We start from the raw sequence: 9,171 nt of genomic DNA on the forward strand, positions 1-9,171 counted from the left end.
TGACACGTACAAAAGAACATATGGGTGTCAATGGATGTGGTCACATGTTTTTTTTTTATGCGCGAATATACGCATGTAAAAAATGTCTGTCTGTCTGAGCCCTGAAGGTTGAAGGGGCATAACTACAGGCCCTTTTATGTGCAAAGGTAATCTTTCAAAGGACTGAAACATTGAAAGATTTAGCAATCTATTTGTATAAAGTGTTAATGGACATTAACACTTTATCAGCTTCATTTGCATGTAAAAGGACCTCTAGAAGTTGTTTGCAGAGACCAGTGTGTGTTTAAACACACTCCAAGCTGTGCAAACAGCTGCCTGCACATTCCATTATTCTCCTCCTGGCTAGTGTAAACATACCACAGGGAGAACATCCTGCAGTCTATTGAAGGATGAGTAAAATACGTTTAAACGGAGTATTTTTGCTCAGTCTTTCAGCGGCTGCATGATGAATTTTAAGTTTAGCTAAAATCCATCGATCAAATTAAAAGTACACAATGTCTGCGTTTACATGTAGCGATTATCGCTCATTTTTGTCTGAGAGAACATTAAATAAGGGCTAATGCCCATTGCCGAATTTCTGCCACGTTTTACGCGGCGGAAATCCGCGGCGTTACCCCGGAGCTATTCGGTTCTATTGAACCTAACAGCTAAATGTTCACGCTGCAGAATTCCGCAGCGTGCAACAAACGGTGGCATGCTCTATTTGCCATGGGAATATGCGTGGCCGGCTTCCATTGACATAGCCGTCATGCTATCCTTCGGAAGTATCGCGTAAAAACGCGTGCCTACCTGCATCATCTGGCACTGCCGGCGCATCATGCACTGTACTGCGTATGCGCACCGGCTCGAAGGACGGTAACAGCATGGCGGAACCGGAAGCTGAGTGTTAGGGTTTTCGGGGGCGCCGTGGTGGACTCCGTTGCAATATTCCACTAGCGGAGTCCGCCACGGCTGTGGGCATGAGGCCTAAGACATCCAATAGAAATAAAGACACCGACACAAAGGTTTATGGAGGGAGAAAGAACATTTTATTTCTAGCTGTAGGAAATGGTAGATTTTATTATGAGGTATTTTGAGGCTATTGATCGAGAGGAAGGCGAAAACCCTTTGATAGGAAGAAGCCAATTATCCTTGTATAAAGGGGAAAAATTCCTTCCTGACCCCAAATATGGCGATCAGAACAAGTCCCAGGATCAAAGCCGACATCTGACCTGACTTATTAGAATGTATTCTTGTTGTCAGAAATCTAAATAAATCTCTTACCATTTATTGTTTGTGGGGAATCTAAAGTGTATTGAACTAAACCTGTTTATAGACTGTGTTGGTCCAGAGGAAGGCGAAAACCCCCTTGAGGAAAGAGCCAATTATCCTGTTTTAAGGGGGAAAAATTCCTTCCTGACCCCAAATATGGCGACCAGAATAAATCTCAGGATCAAACGCCAGCCGCTCACCTCCCTGGTGTATGTGATGTCAGCTAAAGATTGTGTTTCTTTATGTTTATATTATGTTATTTATGTGGCTGATTCCTTATAAATAAGACCTAACCCTATTTAAGGCTGTGAGTTGATCCAGAGGAAGGCAAAAACCTCCTTGAGGTATGAGCCAATTGTCCTCAAGTTGGAAAAATTCCTTCCTGACCCCAAATATGGCGATCAGAGCAAGTCCCAAGATCAAAGCCGACATCTACACCTATCTGTGTGTATATTTGTGTCTATGTATGTGTTAGTGTCTACACTAGTGTCTAACCTTCATGTATGTGGTGCGTGCTGCTTACCTGGCCTGTGCCGAGGTCTTACTAGTAACCAGGAGTTCAGGGATAATAGTCACTCGGGCTATTGTTCCTGAACTCGCCAGTTACCAATCAAGCACAGGCCGCTCCTGGGGGCGTAGAGGGTCTTCAGGAGAGGATGATGTTCGATGCCAGCCGAAGGATGCCAAGGTCGGGGTAGCATGATGGTAATACGCAGGATGCAGTTGGTGGAGAGAGGATGTTGTTGGTAAGCCGGGGTCTTCTACAGCAGCAGAGTCGTGTGTTCAGCAGACAGTTGTCGTGGGCCGAGCCTACAAGACATAAGAAGGAATTGTCAGTGTTACCAGTTGTGGATATAAACCAGTGAACTACTGTAACATGACGACTTGTATCAGGATCTGATTGGGATCTGATATAAAAAAGTTATTTTCTGCAACTGTGTCTTTACTATGAGGTATTGGGAGTTTTGTGATTGTGGAAGCCATAATAGAGGCCATATTGCTGGTCTTAATATATTTTCCCCAAAGTCCTTTGCTATGTTAGAGGAAATGGTTTATGTATTAAGCTTTCTACGGTATGTGAAGTTTTGCTACAGTGTATGGATATGATTGTAGGTGTCCTGTGTGTATAGGTGTACAGATATGTATGTGTGAGTGTGTATAGAGGATACTTACCAGATGGTCGCGGCTTCCTTCACAATCGGATTCTTCTCGTCATCCTAAGAAGAAGTAGAGACATGGTATTTACAGGAGCAATAATAATGTTATTATATGACCTCCTGAGCTGTCTGACACCAGAGGAACAATGATAATCAACACAGAGGTCTGCCTGAAGAACATCAACCCTAGAGGAGGAAGATCTTACCGGGTCCAGCTTGGTGAAGTGTACGAGAATCCGTCCACAGGGTGAAGGGGTGTACCACCCTCCGGCCACGGCAGGTCTCGATTCCTGGGAACTCTGCTGAAGGGTTTGAATGGCGGCTCTGCTCTTTTCATCTCCAGCTCCTCCCAATTCACGGTGTTGAAGAATCGGTGACCTCTGATATTCTTGTGGACACCCAGCCTCTTCTTTGGCTTCTTCCGCAGCAGTCTCTTCAGAAGATGCTTTACGTCAGCATCTAGCCAAGATGGGAATTTTGGCTTCTTTCTGGTGATGGACTTGATGATCTTTCTCCTGGAGGAGCCGTGGTAGAAGGGGGACTGTCCTGTCGCCATCCAGGATACGACAATCCCCAGGCCCCACCAGTCGACTGCTGCGTCGTAGTCCTTCTCACGAAGCACCTCTGGGGCCATGAATCTATAAGTGCCTGTCACTCCGCTGATCTTCTTAGACGGGACGACGCCGTCTTGGGCCAGCCCCAGGTCAATCAGGCGGATGTGTCCATCTCCGTCCAGCATGATGTTCGCCGGCTTTATGTCACTACAATGAAGAAAAGTAAAAAGGTTAATCTGTTGAGTGATGCAGTAATAATGTAGTAGAGAAATAATGTACCACAGCTTAACCAGTCCTAATTCAGGACTCTGGGAAAGCTGGGTACATTATCTTCACCAGGGAAACAGGGAGATGTGGGAAAGTTGTGTTTACCGATGGATGATGTAGCGTCGGTGCAGGAACTGGAGGCCGCATGCAATCTCCGCTGTGTAGAATCTGAGAAAAGAGTGTAGTATCAATGACATGAAATAAGTCCCCGACGTCATGTCACCATCATAGTGTCACCTGTACGCCCTCCACTCTTCTATATCTGTCATGTCGCCCTCAGTATCCCCCCGTCTCCTGATTAGTCATTTACTCACCTGACATGGTTGATGTCCAAGCTGCCGCACATCCTGATCATCGCCGCCAGGCTTCCTCCGGACAGATACTCCGTGATGAAGTAGGCCCGGTCTGCAGACTGCTGTGCGGCATACAGATGGTAGATGAAGGGGCAGTCTTGGGCCTTCAGGAGTATCCGCCGCTCTCTCCTTATGACGTCTGCCTTGCTCTTTCCTCTGTCAACAACCTTGATGGCCATGAAGGTGTTCCTTCCAGGAAAAGATGCCAGGACCACCTTAAGAAAGCAGATAAGAAATTATCACTGACAGCGGCCAGAAGGGAAAATCATATATATTTATCACATGGTGGATTTATCACTAGGCGCTTTCACATGGCCAAGAAGATTGTGCAAATTAGAACCCCGTTCTTTTGAATGGAGTCATATACATGAGCGTTTTTCTCTTTTTGTCCCGCACCGCATCTTGGTGCAAGGAAAAAAAATTGCAGCATGTTTTCTTTGCATGTTCCTCAAAATCCATTGTCTATTGTTTTCAATGGGACAGGAAAACAGATTGTATGGCGTGTGATGCGAGGTTTCCCATTGACTGTTTCTGATAGCCGGCCTCCTGCTGTGACAGCCGGGGTGCAGAAGGACAGTGACCCCTGCTGTTAACTCCTTACATACCACGATCTATGTAGATCACGGCAAATTAAAGGATTCACAGAGGAAGGGCGCTTTCCTTGTGATGTCATTGGACCCTTGCGATGTAATCGCGGAGGGCCGATGGGTTGCGATGGGTGGCAGGATGCTAGATAGAGGCGTCTTGCTTTACTGTTGCCTATGATTGTTTTTACAATCGATAAGGTTGTAATAGTAATCATAGCTGCTATGGATCAGGTCCCCTTCAGGGACATAAACAGTGTCAAAAAGCAAAATTAAATAAGTACATTTTAAAAAGCCTTTTTTTGCTCATTTTCCCCTATTTGTATGAAAAAAAAATTAAGAAACCCCCCACATGTGGTATCATTGTGTCTGTAATGAGCTGTGCTATAATTTGAGCAAACTATTAATTTTGCGCAGCAAAAACCGTAAAAAGAAGGGAGCAAAATACTGATATGTGGAGGAGCCGTCACTGCGCCATTCCCAGAAAATAACAGTCATATAACTTACCTCGCTGAAGCTTCCTCTGCCCAAGATCTGAAGGGCGGTGAAGCGCTTGATGTCAAATCCGCGGTCTGATGGTAGAAGGTCCTGGCTGGTGCCTGGTCTTGGCTCCTCATCCTCTCCACTCCTCCTCCTCTTTATAGCTGTGAGTCCGCTCACGCTCTCGTCTTCTCTTTTGCGCTTTTCGACGTCTCCTTTTTGTCCATTGGACTCCATTTTTCTCAGTCCTGTAATCTTCGATCCAACCGCTGCCGTCGTCAGTTGAAAGGAAATGGCAGTTGGCCGATTGGAGGTCAAAGGTCAGTGAAGCTGCCAGTACCAGGCTTGCCAGTACTTTGCCTGCCAGTACCCTGCTCTGCCATATACACTGTGATGTGGCCACCATGAGTGATGGTCTAGTGCCCAGGGAAATGGAGAAAATCATAGCTGGTTCTTCCAGTGCCACATTATTAGTAGATGGGCAGGGATGGCACTTGATGTCTGGGTTGGCAGTGGTGCCCATAGTTCATCAGAAACTTTTGGAGTTTTATAAAACTTACAGTTGATTGGAAATTTAAATGAACCCGGCGGAGGAAAAAACATAAATTGTGCTAATGAGAGGAATAATAAAGTCTTGTGAGAGGTCATGTAATAAGTGTCCATCATCCAGATACATGATGTGTATCTCCATATGTTACAGCGGGCAGCGCCCTCGCCAGTGCAGATCTGGATGTAGTGGGCGGAGATGCTTCTATGGAGGTCATAGATGGATTTATCCACAATGGGGATTAATGCTGAGGTGTCAAATGATAGAAAGGGGTCATACAGAAATGTTAGGAGGATGTTATAAATCTACGGTTGCTGTGTGAGTTATTGTTGGGGGTTGCAAATTGGCGCAGTAATACGGTATTATAGGACTTTTTATTTACACTGAGACAATAAAGACTATTTTATTAGACAAGCTTGTGAGTGCAATCTAAAGTCTGGGAGAATAAGAGGTTGTGTGCAAGATATAGTCAGGTTTAGGGCAACGACAGACGATCGTGTAACGTAACACGCTCACTCCTGCACATTTTTTGCGCAGTGAACGAGTGTATTTAACATTCATGCCTGTGCAAATATGGAGTGTATGTCCGCAGGCTCCATTCGTTCACACAAGCAGTGGAATCACCGCACCCTGATTTAAAAGGCTAATTTGCCTAACGTGGATGATTGCAGATCTGCACTGCACTTAGTGCATACCCGCGTAGGCAGATGTGCGCGCTTGCCCACCTCACGTGGGACTCTATGGTGCACAAACACGCACAAGATAGGGCAAATACAGCCGCAATGAGCCCGTTTGCAATCAATGGGTTCTATTCTCTACATATCGCACTCATCTGTTTAAGCCCTTATATAAGGTGACCAGACGTCCCAATTTAGGCAGGACAGTCCCACTTTGGGACCCTGTGTCCTGCCTTTCCTAGGGTCCAAGCTCCCTGGCTTGTAATCAGTCAGTGGCGCTGTGGACGGCAGTGTGTGCATCCAGGATACTTCTCCCCTGACCGATCCTCATTTGTTCCACAGGAGGAGAGGAGAAGGGAGGAGGTGTTGCTTTGGGTGCACACACTTCTGCCTGCAGCAGCGCCGAGAAGAGAGAGCTCTGTAGACCAGGAGAAGGGTAAGTATATGGGGGGACACTATTACTACCAAGGCCTCTGTGGGGGTGGGGTCCCCATTACTAGTGAAGCCACTCTGGGGGATACTATTACTACTGACGCCACTCTGTATGTGGCAGCATACCTCAAGCTGACTTACTGTATGCTTACAGGTGGCAGAAGTGCTGCAGACTGTCCACGGTAGAAATTTCTGCTGCTAATTATGCAGCATTTTTGCAACCAAAAACAGTCAAAATCCGCACCCCTGGTGTCATTCTTCAGCCTAGCATACTGTATTACTAGGGGTTTGAACACATGCGCATGATTTTGTTCCTTTAAGCGGCCGTGATAATCACGAGACAATTGATTTCAGCTCTTTTCTCGGGAGTGAATACTACGTCGCACCTATCTTCCCCCAATTATTTTCAGCCTCTGCACAATGGCATGGAGTTTGAACGGGCCGAGAAGGGGGAAAAACCCTCCATTAATGCACCACTATGCTCCATACTGGTGATCGTAGTTGCGCATAAGCCCGTGTGATGTTGCCCTTGTATATTTATATAAAATGTGTGTGTTTAGAATATATATAATATATGTGTATTCATATAGAGTCTCATACTTACCCATCCAGCGTGGGGCCGCACAGAATTAGGACATGCTGCGATTCATCATAAGCCAGCATTAGGCCGCCTATCGCATCGGTGAGGGGAGATGAACCTTCCCCTTTTTTTAACTTTTACGTGATCGCCATTATTCTTTGGATAACGGCGAACACGTGATCAGGAACCGCTCACCGCGGCTCTCCGTGAAATCTCCAGGCTCTCGGCTAAGTTTTGTAGCCAGGAGCAGGGAGATTTTAAAAAAGCACGGCTTTTGCGCATGCGCCTGCCACATTGGCGAAGGGCGCGTGCGCAGAAGCTGGGGTGAGGTCCGCGGATAAATCCGCAGGCCTTAGGTACGTCATTTCATCCTCCCTCACGGATATGATCCGTGGGGGGAGATGAAACGCAAGGTTTTTTTTAAGTTTTTAAAACTTTTTTTAACTTTTTGCACTTTTTTTTACTTTACATGATCACTGTCATCCATTGGATGACAGTGATCATGTCCCTGGTGACATCCCTCTGCTCTTGGCTACACATGGCAGCCAGGAGCAGAGCAATTTTGAATTTCCCGGGGCTCGAGCCCCTCTGTGCACGCGCCCGATGTCAATCATCGGGCGCGCATGCGCAGACGGGGATTTCGGGTCCCGGGACATCGCAGAGGACCGGGGGTGAGTATCTTCACATCCCCTCATGGATCCGATCCATGAGGGGAGGTGAAACTTTACTTTTGTTTTACTTTTTCAACTTTTTCGCGATCACCGCTATCGCAATGGATAACGGTGATCGCGGGCCCGGGGACCGCTCACAGTGGTCCCCGGTAACACCTCCTGGAGAGCCAGGAGATTTTAAATTTGCCGGGGACACCCGGGCTTCTGCGCGTGCGCGTGACGTCATCGTCTGGCGCGCATGCGCAGAAGGCCGCCGGCGGGTCCGGGAGGACCAGATCTCCGGGGAACACCGCCGACAAGCCGTGTGAGTATTTTCAGCTGCCGTGATGGATCCGATCCATCATAGCAGCTGAATTACTACTTTTTTACACTGTTTTATTTACTTTTTTGCGATCGGCGTTATTCATTTTATAGCGCCGATCGCAATACCGGGGGGGACTGCCCGCATCCTGGGATGACAGCTCCATGCTGTCGGCTACCTGCGGGCACCAACAGCATGGAGCTGTCACGTCCTCAGGCCAGTGGGCATCAATCCAAAGAGGATGCATAAAACTACGTCCTCTAGGATTAAGGCCCACTTTCTGAGGACGTAGTTTCCCGATGGGGCGGACGTTAAGGGGTTAAGAGGGCCTTCCAGTTTGGCCTGGTGCAAAGCGGCATCTCGATCTCTGCAGTTCAGAATTCTTGCCAAAAATGGATGCGGTGGGGCGCCCGGCGCCGGACGGGACCTACAGGGCTCTCTTCACCGTGAAGGAGGCAGAGAAGATGCATTCACCCAGTGTAGATTTAAGCCAGTTTTCTACAAACGATTCTGGTTGGGAGCCCTCTGCTCTCTCCGGGAGACCAATTATGTGTAAGTTATTGCGACGAAGACGGCTCTCCGGGTCATCTGTCTTGGATTGACAAAATTCTGCTTGCCTTATGGCTTTCTGCACCGCCGCCGGGAGTGGATGCAGGGAGTTTTCTATGTTAGAGACGCGGTCTTCCATCTCAAGTATCCTACCCCGTATGTTCTGCATATCTTGTCTTAATAAAGTAACATCCGATTTAACTTCATCTATTTTCCCGGTGAGGGAGGATTTACAGGTATTTATTGCTTCTAATAGTCGACGCATAGTTGGTTCCGAACTCTGCCCGGAGTCAGCTTCATTATCTCTTGCCTGGACAGTCCACGATGAGTGCGGCGTATGATCGGACATCTCCACACTAGAGAATTCCTTTATTTTCTCCGCAGCGGTACAACCTTTAGCTCGAGTGCTCATGATAAGCGCTCGCAAGGTAGAGACTGATAACAGAATGTGCACTAGCGTTTCTGTGTTACCGCGTAAAACTTTCTTTGGGATTTAAGGTAGGTTAAGTACCAAGAGTCCGTCTTTTTCACAAGTTATGGTTACCAGCCTAGGGTACAGGATGAGGTCTCAAATCATCATCAGAGCAGATTCTGCGTCGGTCCTGTCCAACTGCATGGGAGTAAGGGGTGACTCAACAATCCACTGTGTCCACAGATTAGGGTCCGCAGAGGGCAAAATCCACTGTGGAAGAACAATTTTGCGGGGCCCAGCAGAGACTTTCAGTACAGAGGGGATCCTCAAGTTATAGCATCCAGCTGGTTAGAATA

General features: G+C 47.3%; 1 long non-coding RNA gene across 1 annotated transcript; it reads right to left on the bottom strand.

The window, feature by feature from the left end:
- Nucleotides 1-2,025: 2,025 nt before the first annotated feature.
- On the bottom strand, nucleotides 2,026-2,663 carry LOC136601640 (uncharacterized). Its single transcript, XR_010789394.1, has 3 exons — nucleotides 2,615-2,663; nucleotides 2,425-2,468; nucleotides 2,026-2,061 (listed from the first exon to the last, which is right to left on the bottom strand). It is a non-coding gene; the product is annotated as an uncharacterized lncRNA (long non-coding RNA).
- Nucleotides 2,664-9,171: the final 6,508 nt, after the last annotated feature.

This window comes from Eleutherodactylus coqui, unplaced genomic scaffold, assembly GCF_035609145.1.
Source record: "Eleutherodactylus coqui strain aEleCoq1 unplaced genomic scaffold, aEleCoq1.hap1 HAP1_SCAFFOLD_88, whole genome shotgun sequence".
In the NCBI taxonomy this organism is placed as follows: domain Eukaryota; kingdom Metazoa; phylum Chordata; class Amphibia; order Anura; family Eleutherodactylidae; genus Eleutherodactylus; species Eleutherodactylus coqui.